Here is a 15,027-nt window from a genome sequence, read left to right as displayed (position 1 = left end):
TGCAACATAAGCATGTTATAACACTTCAGACATCAAGAAACCCATTCAGAGAGAAGTTACATGCCAAACTTTGTAAATGCATTGAAAACGCTATTCAGGAGCTGAAAAGCACTTTAGAGCAAAGTCAAAATGAAAGTCTCAAAAACGAAATTTAATGGCTAAACATCTTCATTGAACACCTTTTCCATGTATATACAGCCACAGAAGCATGTTATAACACTTCAGACATCAAGAAACCCATTCAGAGAGAAGTTAAATGCCAAACTTTGTAAATGCATTGAAAACGCTATTCAGGAGCTGAAAAGCACTTTAGAGCAAAGAAAATATGAAAGTCTCCAAAAGTGAATCTAAGGGCTATACATCTTCACAAAACACCTTTTCCATATATATACAGCAACATAAGCATGTTATAACTCTTCAAACATGAAGAAAACCATTCAGACAGAAGTTACATGCCAAACTTTGTAAATGCATTGAAAACGCTATTCAGGAGCTGAAAAGCACTTTAGAGCAAAGTAAATATGAAAGTCTCAAAAAGTGAATCTAAGGGCTATACATCTTCACAAAACACCTTTTCCATATATATACTGCAACATAAGCATGTTATAACACTTCAGACATCAAGAAACCCATTCAGAGAGAAGTTACATGCCAAACTTTGTAAATGCATTGAAAACGCTATTCAGGAGCTGAAAAGCACTTTAGAGCAAAGTCAAAATGAAAGTCTCAAAAACGAAATTTAATGGCTAAACATCTTCATTGAACACCTTTTCCATGTATATACAGCCACAGAAGCATGTTATAACACTTCAAACATCAAGAAAACCATTCAGACAGAGTTACATGCCAAACTTTGTAAATGCATTGAAAACGCTATTCAGGAGCTGAAAAGCACTTTAGAGCAAAGAAAAAATGAAAGTCTCCAAAAGTGAATCTAAGGGCTAAACATCTTCACAAAACACCTTTCCCATGTATATACAGCCACAGAAGCATGTTATAACTCTTCAAACATCAAGAAAACCATTCAGACAGAAGTTACATGCCAAACTTTGTAAATGCATTGAAAACGCTATTCAGGAGCTGAAAAGCACTTTAGAGCAAAGTAAATATGAAAGTGTCAAAAAGTGAATCTAAGGGCTATACATCTTCACAAAACACCTTTTCCATATATATACTGCAACATAAGCATGTTATAACACTTCAGACATCAAGAAACCCATTCAGAGAGAAGTTACATGCCAAACTTTGTAAATGCATTGAAAACGCTATTCAGGAGCTGAAAAGCACTTTAGAGCAAAGTAAAAATGAAAGTCTCAAAAACGCAATTTAATGGCTAAACATCTTCATTGAACACCTTTTCCATGTATATACAGCCACAGAAGCATGTTATAACACTTCAAACATCAAGAAAACCATTCAGACAGAAGTTACATGCCAAACTTTGTAAATGCATTGAAAACGCTATTCAGGAGCTGAAAAGCACTTTAGAGCAAAGAAAAAATGAAAGTCTCCAAAAGTGAATCTAAGGGCTAAACATCTTCACAAAACACCTTTCCCATGTATATACAGCCACAGAAGCATGTTATAACTCTTCAAACATCAAGAAAACCATTCAGACAGAAGTTACATGCCAAACTTTGTAAATGCATTGAAAACGCTATTCAGGAGCTGAAAAGCACTTTAGAGCAAAGTAAATATGAAAGTCTCAAAAAGTGAATCTAAGGGCTATACATCTTCACAAAACACCTTTTCCATATATATACTGCAACATAAGCATGTTATAACACTTCAGACATCAAGAAACCCATTCAGAGAGAAGTTAAATGCCAAACTTTGTAAATGCATTGAAAACGCTATTCAGGAGCTGAAAAGCACTTTAGAGCAAAGTAAATATGAAAGTCTCCAAAAGTGAATCTAAGGGCTATACATCTTCACAAAACACCTTTTCCATGTATATACAGCCACCGAAGCATGTTATAACTCTTCAAACATCAAGAAAACCTATCAGATAGAAGTTACATGCCAAACTTTGTAAATGCATTGAAAACGCTTTTCAGGAGCTGAAAAGCACGTTAGAGCAAAGAAAAAATGAAAGTCTCCAAAAGTGAATCTAAGGGCTAAACATCTTCACAAAACACCTTTCCCATGTATTACAGCCACAGAAGCATGTTATAACACTTCAAACATCAAGAAAACCATTCAGACAGAAGTTACATGCCAAACTTTGTAAATGCATTGAAAACGCTATTCAGGAGCTGTAAAGCACTAGCCTGGCTGCCAGCCCAACTTCTCCCCGCTCACAAAATAATTTGGTCGGGAAGTTGGGTCTGGAGGGTCTCGTATTGGGAACAACTAAATAAAAGCAGGTTCGGGACGGACCAATGAAATTGCCAGAGCGGGCTTTATACGATGATGGACAAATGATCAACAGTAACGTAATCAACAACGTCACGAAAGAGCCCTTGGGTTGAATTTGTTTTCTACAAACAACATATTACGTTGCTCTGATTGGTTGTAGGTCTATTAAATTGAGCGAAGAGGCATTTGTTATAAGAGTTGGGTTTAAACACGCCCTGTAGTCACAGCCCAATGGAGAGTTTTCAGACTCATATGACAACTTCAGGCTAGTAAAGAGCAGGCTAGTAGAGCAATAATAAAATGAAAGTCTCAAAAACAGAATCTAATGGCTAAACATCTTCACAAAACACCTTTTCCATATATTTATACAGCCACAGAAGCATGTTATAACTCTTCAAACATCAAGAAAACCTATCAGATAGAAGTTACATGCCAAACTTTGTAAATGCATTGAAAACACTATTCAGGAGCTGAAAAGCACGTTAGAGCAAAGAAAAAAGGAAAGTCTCCAAAAGTGAATCTAAGGGCTAAACATCTTCACAAAACACCTTTCCCATGTATTACAGCAACAGAAGCATGTTATAACTCTTCAAACATCAATAAAACCATTCAGACAGAAGTTACATGCCAAACTTTGTAAATGCATTGAAAACGCTATTTGGGAGCTGAAAAGCACTTTAGAGCAAAGAAAAAATGAAAGTCTCCAAAAGTGAATCTAAGGGCTAAACATCTTCACAAAACACCTTTCCCATGTATATACAGCCACAGAAGCATGTTATAACTCTTCAAACATCAAGAAAACCTATCAGATAGAAGTTACATGCCAAACTTTGTAAATGCATTGAAAACGCTATTCAGGAGCTGAAAAGCACGTTAGAGCAAAGAAAAAAGGAAAGTCTCCAAAAGTGAATCTAAGGGCTAAACATCTTCACAAAACACCTTTCCCATGTATTACAGCCACAGAAGCATGTTATAACACTTCAGACATCAAGAAACCCATTCAGAGAGAAGTTACATGCCAAACTTTGTAAATGCATTGAAAACGCTATTCAGGAGCTGAAAAGCACTTTAGAGCAAAGTAAAAATGAAAGTCTCCAAAAGTGAATCTAAGGGCTATACATCTTCACAAAACAGCTTTTCCATGTATTACAGCAACAGAAGCATGTTATAACACTTCAGACATCAAGAAACCCATTCAGAGAGAAGTTACATGCCAAACTTTGTAAATGCATTGAAAATGCTATTCAGGAGCTGAAAAGCACTTTAGAGCAAAGTAAAAATGAAAGTCTCCAAAAGTGAATCTAAGGGCTATACATCTTCACAAAACAGCTTTTCCATATATATACAGCAACATAAGCATGTTAAAACACTTCAAACATCAAGAAAACCATTCAGATATAAGTTACATGCCAAACTTTGTAAATGCATTGAAAACGCTATTCAGGAGCTGAAAAGCACTTTAGAGCAAAGAAAAAATGAAAGTCTCCAAAAGTGAATCTAAGGGCTAAACATCTTCACAAAACACCTTTCCCATGTATATACAGCCACAGAAGCATGTTATAACTCTTCAAACATCAAGAAAACCATTCAGACAGAAGTTACATGCCAAACTTTGTAAATGCATTGAAAACGCTATTTGGGAGCTGAAAAGCACTTTAGAGCAAAGAAAAAATGAAAGTCTCCAAAAGTGAATCTAAGGGCTAAACATCTTCACAAAACACCTTTCCCATGTATATACAGCCACAGAAGCATGTTATAACTCTTCAAACATCAAGAAAACCATTCAGACAGAAGTTACATGCCAAACTTTGTAAATGCATTGAAAACGCTATTTGGGAGCTGAAAAGCACTTTAGAGCAAAGAAAAAATGAAAGTCTCCAAAAGTGAATCTAAGGGCTAAACATCTTCACAAAACACCTTTCCCATGTATATACAGCCACAGAAGCATGTTATAACTCTTCAAACATCAAGAAAACCTATCAGATAGAAGTTACATGCCAAACTTTGTAAATGCATTGAAAACGCTATTCAGGAGCTGAAAAGCACGTTAGAGCAAAGAAAAAAGGAAAGTCTCCAAAAGTGAATCTAAGGGCTAAACATCTTCACAAAACACCTTTCCCATGTATTACAGCCACAGAAGCATGTTATAACACTTCAGACATCAAGAAACCCATTCAGAGAGAAGTTACATGCCAAACTTTGTAAATGCATTGAAAACGCTATTCAGGAGCTGAAAAGCACTTTAGAGCAAAGTAAAAATGAAAGTCTCCAAAAGTGAATCTAAGGGCTATACATCTTCACAAAACAGCTTTTCCATGTATTACAGCAACAGAAGCATGTTATAACACTTCAGACATCAAGAAACCCATTCAGAGAGAAGTTACATGCCAAACTTTGTAAATGCATTGAAAACGCTATTCAGGAGCTGAAAAGCACTTTAGAGCAAAGTAAAAATGAAAGTCTCCAAAAGTGAATCTAAGGGCTATACATCTTCACAAAACAGCTTTTCCATATATATACAGCAACATAAGCATGTTAAAACACTTCAAACATCAAGAAAACCATTCAGATATAAGTTACATGCCAAACTTTGTAAATGCATTGAAAACGCTATTCAGGAGCTGAAAAGCACTTTAGAGCAAAGAAAAAATGAAAGTCTCCAAAAGTGAATCTAAGGGCTAAACATCTTCACAAAACACCTTTCCCATGTATATACAGCCACAGAAGCATGTTATAACTCTTCAAACATCAAGAAAACCATTCAGACAGAAGTTACATGCCAAACTTTGTAAATGCATTGAAAACGCTATTTGGGAGCTGAAAAGCACTTTAGAGCAAAGAAAAAATGAAAGTCTCCAAAAGTGAATCTAAGGGCTAAACATCTTCACAAAACACCTTTCCCATGTATATACAGCCACAGAAGCATGTTATAACTCTTCAAACATCAAGAAAACCTATCAGATAGAAGTTACATGCCAAACTTTGTAAATGCATTGAAAACGCTATTCAGGAGCTGAAAAGCACTTTAGAGCAAAGAAAAAATGAAAGTCTCCAAAAGTGAATCTAAGGGCTAAACATCTTCACAAAACACCTTTCCCATGTATATACAGCCACAGAAGCATGTTATAACTCTTCAAACATCAAGAAAACCATTCAGACAGAAGTTACATGCCAAACTTTGTAAATGCATTGAAAACGCTATTTGGGAGCTGAAAAGCACTTTAGAGCAAAGAAAAAATGAAAGTCTCCAAAAGTGAATCTAAGGGCTAAACATCTTCACAAAACACCTTTCCCATGTATATACAGCCACAGAAGCATGTTATAACTCTTCAAACATCAAGAAAACCTATCAGATAGAAGTTACATGCCAAACTTTGTAAATGCATTGAAAACGCTATTCAGGAGCTGAAAAGCACGTTAGAGCAAAGAAAAAAGGAAAGTCTCCAAAAGTGAATCTAAGGGCTAAACATCTTCACAAAACACTTTTCCCATGTATATACAGCCACAGAAGCATGTTATAACTCTTCAAACATCAAGAAAACCATTCAGACAGAAGTTACATGCCAAACTTTGTAAATGCATTGAAAACGCTATTTGGGAGCTGAAAAGCACTTTAGAGCAAAGAAAAAATGAAAGTCTCCAAAAGTGAATCTAAGGGCTAAACATCTTCACAAAACACCTTTCCCATGTATATACAGCCACAGAAGCATGTTATAACTCTTCAAACATCAAGAAAACCTATCAGATAGAAGTTACATGCCAAACTTTGTAAATGCATTGAAAACGCTATTCAGGAGCTGAAAAGCACTTTAGAGCAAAGTAAAAATGAAAGTCTCCAAAAGTGAATCTAAGGGCTATACATCTTCACAAAACACCTTTCCCATGTATATACAGCCACAGAAGCATGTTATAACTCTTCAAACATCAAGAAAACCATTCAGACAGAAGTTACATGCCAAACTTTGTAAATGCATTGAAAACGCTATTTGGGAGCTGAAAAGCACTTTAGAGCAAAGAAAAAATGAAAGTCTCCAAAAGTGAATCTAAGGGCTAAACATCTTCACAAAACACCTTTCCCATGTATATACAGCCACAGAAGCATGTTATAACTCTTCAAACATCAAGAAAACCTATCAGATAGAAGTTACATGCCAAACTTTGTAAATGCATTGAAAACGCTATTCAGGAGCTGAAAAGCACGTTAGAGCAAAGAAAAAAGGAAAGTCTCCAAAAGTGAATCTAAGGCCTAAACATCTTCACAAAACACCTTTCCCATGTATTACAGCCACAGAAGCATGTTATAACACTTCAGACATCAAGAAACCCATTCAGAGAGAAGTTACATGCCAAACTTTGTAAATGCATTGAAAACGCTATTCAGGAGCTGAAAAGCACTTTAGAGCAAAGTAAAAATGAAAGTCTCCAAAAGTGAATCTAAGGGCTATACATCTTCACAAAACAGCTTTTCCATATATATACAGCAACATAAGCATGTTAAAACACTTCAAACATCAAGAAAACCATTCAGATATAAGTTACATGCCAAACTTTGTAAATGCATTGAAAACGCTATTCAGGAGCTGAAAAGCACTTTAGAGCAAAGAAAAAATGAAAGTCTCCAAAAGTGAATCTAAGGGCTAAACATCTTCACAAAACACCTTTCCCATGTATATACAGCCACAGAAGCATGTTATAACTCTTCAAACATCAAGAAAACCATTCAGACAGAAGTTACATGCCAAACTTTGTAAATGCATTGAAAACGCTATTTGGGAGCTGAAAAGCACTTTAGAGCAAAGAAAAAATGAAAGTCTCCAAAAGTGAATCTAAGGGCTAAACATCTTCACAAAACACCTTTCCCATGTATATACAGCCACAGAAGCATGTTATAACTCTTCAAACATCAAGAAAACCTATCAGATAGAAGTTACATGCCAAACTTTGTAAATGCATTGAAAACGCTATTCAGGAGCTGAAAAGCACGTTAGAGCAAAGAAAAAAGGAAAGTCTCCAAAAGTGAATCTAAGGCCTAAACATCTTCACAAAACACCTTTCCCATGTATTACAGCCACAGAAGCATGTTATAACACTTCAGACATCAAGAAACCCATTCAGAGAGAAGTTACATGCCAAACTTTGTAAATGCATTGAAAACGCTATTCAGGAGCTGAAAAGCACTTTAGAGCAAAGTAAAAATGAAAGTCTCAAAAAGTGAATCTAAGGTCTATACATCTTCACAAAACAGCTTTTCCATATATATACAGCAACATAAGCATGTTAAAACACTTCAAACATCAAGAAAACCATTCAGATATAAGTTACATGCCAAACTTTGTAAATGCATTGAAAACGCTATTCAGGAGCTGAAAAGCACTTTAGAGCAAAGAAAAAATGAAAGTCTCCAAAAGTGAATCTAAGGGCTAAACATCTTCACAAAACACCTTTCCCATGTATATACAGCCACAGAAGCATGTTATAACTCTTCAAACATCAAGAAAACCTATCAGATAGAAGTTACATGCCAAACTTTGTAAATGCATTGAAAACGCTATTCAGGAGCTGAAAAGCACATTAGAGCAAAGAAAAAAGGAAAGTCTCCAAAAGTGAATCTAAGGGCTAAACATCTTCACAAAACACCTTTCCCATGTATTACAGCCACAGAAGCATGTTATAACACTTCAGACATCAAGAAACCCATTCAGAGAGAAGTTACATGCCAAACTTTGTAAATGCATTGAAAACGCTATTCAGGAGCTGAAAAGCACTTTAGAGCAAAGTAAAAATGAAAGTCTCCAAAAGTGAATCTAAGGGCTATACATCTTCACAAAACAGCTTTTCCATGTATATACAGCCACAGAAGCATGTTATAACACTTCAAACATCAAGAAAACCATTCAGACAGAAGTTACATGCCAAACTTTGTAAATGCATTGAAAACGCTATTCAGGAGCTGTAAAGCACTAGCCTGGCTGCCAGCCCAACTTCTCCCCGCTCACAAAATAATTTGGTCGGGAAGTTGGGTCTGGAGGGTCTCGTATTGGGAACAACTACATAAAAGCAGGTTCGGGACGGACCAATGAAATTGCCAGAGCGGGCTTTATACGATGATGGACAAATGATCAACAGTAACGTAATCAACAACGTCACGAAAGAGCCCTTGGGTTGAATTTGTTTTCTACAAACAACATATTACGTTGCTCTGATTGGTTGTAGGTCTATTAAATTGAGCGAAGAGGCATTTGTTATAAGAGTTGGGTTGAAACACGCCCTGTAGTCACAGCCCAATGGAGAGTTTTCAGACTCATATGACAACTTCAGGCTAGTAAAGAGCAGGCTAGTAGAGCAATAATAAAATGAAAGTCTCAAAAACAGAATCTAATGGCTAAACATCTTCACAAAACACCTTTTCCATATATTTATACAGCCACAGAAGCATGTTATAACACTTCAAACATCAAGAAAACCATTCAGACAGAAGTTACATGCCAAACTTTGTAAATGCATTGAAAACGCTATTCAGGAGCTGAAAAGCACTTTAGAGCAAAGTAAAAATGAAAGTCTCAAAAACGCAATTTAATGGCTAAACATCTTCATTGAACACCTTTTCCATGTATATACAGCCACAGAAGCATGTTATAACACTTCAAACATCAAGAAAACCATTCAGACAGAAGTTACATGCCAAACTTTGTAAATGCATTGAAAACGCTATTCAGGAGCTGAATAGCACTTTAGAGCAAAGAAAAAATGAAAGTCTCAAAAAGTGAATCTAAGGGCTAAACATCTTCACAAAACACCTTTCCCATGTATATACAGCAACAGAAGCATGTTATAACTCTTCAAACATCAAGAAAACCTATCAGATAGAAGTTACATGCCAAACTTTGTAAATGCATTGAAAACGCTATTTAGGAGCTGAAAAGCACGTTAGAGCAAAGAAAAAAGGAAAGTCTCCAAAAGTGAATCTAAGGGCTAAACATCTTCACAAAACACCTTTCCCATGTATTACAGCCACAGAAGCATGTTATAACACTTCAGACATCAAGAAACCCATTCAGAGAGAAGTTACATGCCAAACTTTGTAAATGCATTGAAAACGCTATTCAGGAGCTGAAAAGCACTTTAGAGCAAAGTAAAAATGAAAGTCTCCAAAAGTGAATCTAAGGGCTATACATCTTCACAAAACAGCTTTTCCATGTATATACAGCCACAGAAGCATGTTATAACACTTCAAACATCAAGAAAACCATTCAGACAGAAGTTACATGCCAAACTTTGTAAATGCATTGAAAACGCTATTCAGGAGCTGTAAAGCACTAGCCTGGCTGCCAGCCCAACTTCTCCCCGCTCACAAAATAATTTGGTCGGGAAGTTGGGTCTGGAGGGTCTCGTATTGGGAACAACTAAATAAAAGCAGGTTCGGGACGGACCAATGAAATTGCCAGAGCGGGCTTTATACGATGATGGACAAATGATCAACAGTAACGTAATCAACAACGTCACGAAAGAGCCCTTGGGTTGAATTTGTTTTCTACAAACAACATATTACGTTGCTCTGATTGGTTGTAGGTCTATTAAATTGAGCGAAGAGGCATTTATTATAAGAGTTGGGTTGAAACACGCCCTGTAGTCACAGCCCAATGGAGAGTTTTCAGACTCATATGACAACTTCAGGCTAGTAAAGAGCAGGCTAGTAGAGCAATAATAAAATGAAAGTCTCAAAAACAGAATCTAATGGCTAAACATCTTCACAAAACACCTTTTCCATATATTTATACAGCCACAGAAGCATGTTATAACACTTCAAACATCAAGAAAACCATTCAGACAGAAGTTACATGCCAAACTTTGTAAATGCATTGAAAACGCTATTCAGGAGCTGAAAAGCACTTTAGAGCAAAGTAAAAATGAAAGTCTCAAAAACGCAATTTAATGGCTAAACATCTTAATTGAACACCTTTTCCATGTATATACAGCCACAGAAGCATGTTATAACACTTCAAACATCAAGAAAACCATTCAGACAGAAGTTACATGCCAATCTTTGTAAATGCATTGAAAACGCTATTCGGGAGCTGAAAAGCACTTTAGAGCAAAGAAAAAATGAAAGTCTCCAAAAGTGAATCTAAGGGCTAAACATCTTCACAAAACACCTTTCCCATGTATATACAGCCACAGAAGCATGTTATAACTCTTCAAACATCAAGAAAACCATTCAGACAGAAGTTACATGCCAAACTTTGTAAATGCATTGAAAACGCTATTTGGGAGCTGAAAAGCACTTTAGAGCAAAGAAAAAATGAAAGTCTCCAAAAGTGAATCTAAGGGCTAAACATCTTCACAAAACACCTTTCCCATGTATATACAGCCACAGAAGCATGTTATAACTCTTCAAACATCAAGAAAACCTATCAGATAGAAGTTACATGCCAAACTTTGTAAATGCATTGAAAACGCTATTCAGGAGCTGAAAAGCACGTTAGAGCAAAGAAAAAAGGAAAGTCTCCAAAAGTGAATCTAAGGCCTAAACATCTTCACAAAACACCTTTCCCATGTATTACAGCCACAGAAGCATGTTATAACACTTCAGACATCAAGAAACCCATTCAGAGAGAAGTTACATGCCAAACTTTGTAAATGCATTGAAAACGCTATTCAGGAGCTGAAAAGCACTTTAGAGCAAAGTAAAAATGAAAGTCTCAAAAAGTGAATCTAAGGTCTATACATCTTCACAAAACAGCTTTTCCATATATATACAGCAACATAAGCATGTTAAAACACTTCAAACATCAAGAAAACCATTCAGATATAAGTTACATGCCAAACTTTGTAAATGCATTGAAAACGCTATTCAGGAGCTGAAAAGCACTTTAGAGCAAAGAAAAAATGAAAGTCTCCAAAAGTGAATCTAAGGGCTAAACATCTTCACAAAACACCTTTCCCATGTATATACAGCCACAGAAGCATGTTATAACTCTTCAAACATCAAGAAAACCTATCAGATAGAAGTTACATGCCAAACTTTGTAAATGCATTGAAAACGCTATTCAGGAGCTGAAAAGCACATTAGAGCAAAGAAAAAAGGAAAGTCTCCAAAAGTGAATCTAAGGGCTAAACATCTTCACAAAACACCTTTCCCATGTATTACAGCCACAGAAGCATGTTATAACACTTCAGACATCAAGAAACCCATTCAGAGAGAAGTTACATGCCAAACTTTGTAAATGCATTGAAAACGCTATTCAGGAGCTGAAAAGCACTTTAGAGCAAAGTAAAAATGAAAGTCTCCAAAAGTGAATCTAAGGGCTATACATCTTCACAAAACAGCTTTTCCATGTATATACAGCCACAGAAGCATGTTATAACACTTCAAACATCAAGAAAACCATTCAGACAGAAGTTACATGCCAAACTTTGTAAATGCATTGAAAACGCTATTCAGGAGCTGTAAAGCACTAGCCTGGCTGCCAGCCCAACTTCTCCCCGCTCACAAAATAATTTGGTCGGGAAGTTGGGTCTGGAGGGTCTTGTATTGGGAACAACTACATAAAAGCAGGTTCGGGACGGACCAATGAAATTGCCAGAGCGGGCTTTATACGATGATGGACAAATGATCAACAGTAACGTAATCAACAACGTCACGAAAGAGCCCTTGGGTTGAATTTGTTTTCTACAAACAACATATTACGTTGCTCTGATTGGTTGTAGGTCTATTAAATTGAGCGAAGAGGCATTTGTTATAAGAGTTGGGTTGAAACACGCCCTGTAGTCACAGCCCAATGGAGAGTTTTCAGACTCATATGACAACTTCAGGCTAGTAAAGAGCAGGCTAGTAGAGCAATAATAAAATGAAAGTCTCAAAAACAGAATCTAATGGCTAAACATCTTCACAAAACACCTTTTCCATATATTTATACAGCCACAGAAGCATGTTATAACACTTCAAACATCAAGAAAACCATTCAGACAGAAGTTACATGCCAAACTTTGTAAATGCATTGAAAACGCTATTCAGGAGCTGAATAGCACTTTAGAGCAAAGAAAAAATGAAAGTCTCAAAAACGCAATTTAATGGCTAAACATCTTCATTGAACACCTTTTCCATGTATATACAGCCACAGAAGCATGTTATAACACTTCAAACATCAAGAAAACCATTCAGACAGAAGTTACATGCCAAACTTTGTAAATGCATTGAAAACGCTATTCAGGAGCTGAATAGCACTTTAGAGCAAAGAAAAAATGAAAGTCTCAAAAAGTGAATCTAAGGGCTAAACATCTTCACAAAACACCTTTCCCATGTATATACAGCCACAGAAGCATGTTATAACTCTTCAAACATCAAGAAAACCTATCAGATAGAAGTTACATGCCAAACTTTGTAAATGCATTGAAAACGCTATTTAGGAGCTGAAAAGCACGTTAGAGCAAAGAAAAAAGGAAAGTCTCCAAAAGTGAATCTAAGGGCTAAACATCTTCACAAAACACCTTTCCCATGTATTACAGCCACAGAAGCATGTTATAACACTTCAGACATCAAGAAACCCATTCAGAGAGAAGTTACATGCCAAACTTTGTAAATGCATTGAAAACGCTATTCAGGAGCTGAAAAGCACTTTAGAGCAAAGTAAAAATGAAAGTCTCCAAAAGTGAATCTAAGGGCTATACATCTTCACAAAACAGCTTTTCCATGTATATACAGCCACAGAAGCATGTTATAACACTTCAAACATCAAGAAAACCATTCAGACAGAAGTTACATGCCAAACTTTGTAAATGCATTGAAAACGCTATTCAGGAGCTGTAAAGCACTAGCCTGGCTGCCAGCCCAACTTCTCCCCGCTCACAAAATAATTTGGTCGGGAAGTTGGGTCTGGAGGGTCTCGTATTGGGAACAACTAAATAAAAGCAGGTTCGGGACGGACCAATGAAATTGCCAGAGCGGGCTTTATACGATGATGGACAAATGATCAACAGTAACGTAATCAACAACGTCACGAAAGAGCCCTTGGGTTGAATTTGTTTTCTACAAACAACATATTACGTTGCTCTGATTGGTTGTAGGTCTATTAAATTGAGCGAAGAGGCATTTATTATAAGAGTTGGGTTGAAACACGCCCTGTAGTCACAGCCCAATGGAGAGTTTTCAGACTCATATGACAACTTCAGGCTAGTAAAGAGCAGGCTAGTAGAGCAATAATAAAATGAAAGTCTCAAAAACAGAATCTAATGGCTAAACATCTTCACAAAACACCTTTTCCATATATTTATACAGCCACAGAAGCATGTTATAACACTTCAAACATCAAGAAAACCATTCAGACAGAAGTTACATGCCAAACTTTGTAAATGCATTGAAAACGCTATTCAGGAGCTGAAAAGCACTTTAGAGCAAAGTAAAAATGAAAGTCTCAAAAACGCAATTTAATGGCTAAACATCTTAATTGAACACCTTTTCCATGTATATACAGCCACAGAAGCATGTTATAACACTTCAAACATCAAGAAAACCATTCAGACAGAAGTTACATGCCAATCTTTGTAAATGCATTGAAAACGCTATTCAGGAGCTGAATAGCACTTTAGAGCAAAGAAAAAATGAAAGTCTCAAAAAGTGAATCTAAGGGCTAAACATCTTCACAAAACACCTTTCCCATGTATATACAGCCACAGATGCATGATATAACTCTTCAAACATCAAGAAAACCATTCAGGCAGAAGTTACATGCCAAACTTTGTAAATGCATTGAAAACGCTATTCAGGAGCTGAAAAGCACTTTAGAGCAAAGTAAATATGAAAGTCTCAAAAAGTGAATCTAAGGGCTATACATCTTCACAAAACAGCTTTTCCATACATATACAGCAACATAAGCACTTTATAACACTTCAAACATCAAGAAAACCATTCAGACAGAAGTTACATGCCAAACTTTGTAAATGCATTGAAAACGCTATTCAGGAGCTGAAAAGCACTTTAGAGCAAAGTAAATATGAAAGTCTCAAAAAGTGAATCTAAGGGCTATACATCTTCACAAAACACCTTTTCCATATATATACTGCAACATAAGCATGTTATAACACTTCAGACATCAAGAAACCCATTCAGAGAGAAGTTACATGCCAAACTTTGTAAATGCATTGAAAACGCTATTCAGGAGCTGAAAAGCACTTTAGAGCAAAGTCAAAATGAAAGTCTCAAAAACGCAATTTAATGGCTAAACATCTTCATTGAACACCTTTTCCATGTATATACAGCCACAGAAGCATGTTATAACACTTCAAACATCAAGAAAACCATTCAGAAAGAAGTTACATGCCAAACTTTGTAAATGCATTGAAAACGCTATTCAGGAGCTGAAAAGCACCTTAGAGCAAAGAAAAAATGAAAGTCTCCAAAAGTGAATCTAAGGGCTAAACATCTTCACAAAACACCTTTTCCATATATATACTGCAACATAAGCATGTTATAACACTTCAGACATCAAGAAACCCATTCAGAGAGAAGTTAAATGCCAAACTTTGTAAATGCATTGAAAACGCTATTCAGGAGCTGAAAAGCACTTTAGAGCAAAGTAAATATGAAAGTCTCCAAAAGTGAATCTAAGGGCTATACATCTTCACAAAACACCTTTTCCATATATATACTGCAACATAAGCATGTTAAAACAC

Source organism: Hypomesus nipponensis, chromosome 9 (assembly GCF_054491055.1).
Source record: "Hypomesus nipponensis isolate SF chromosome 9, ASM5449105v1, whole genome shotgun sequence".
Lineage (NCBI taxonomy): Eukaryota > Metazoa > Chordata > Actinopteri > Osmeriformes > Osmeridae > Hypomesus > Hypomesus nipponensis.
The sequence above is the reverse complement of the archived record's forward strand: the minus strand, read 5'-3'. Positions refer to the sequence as shown.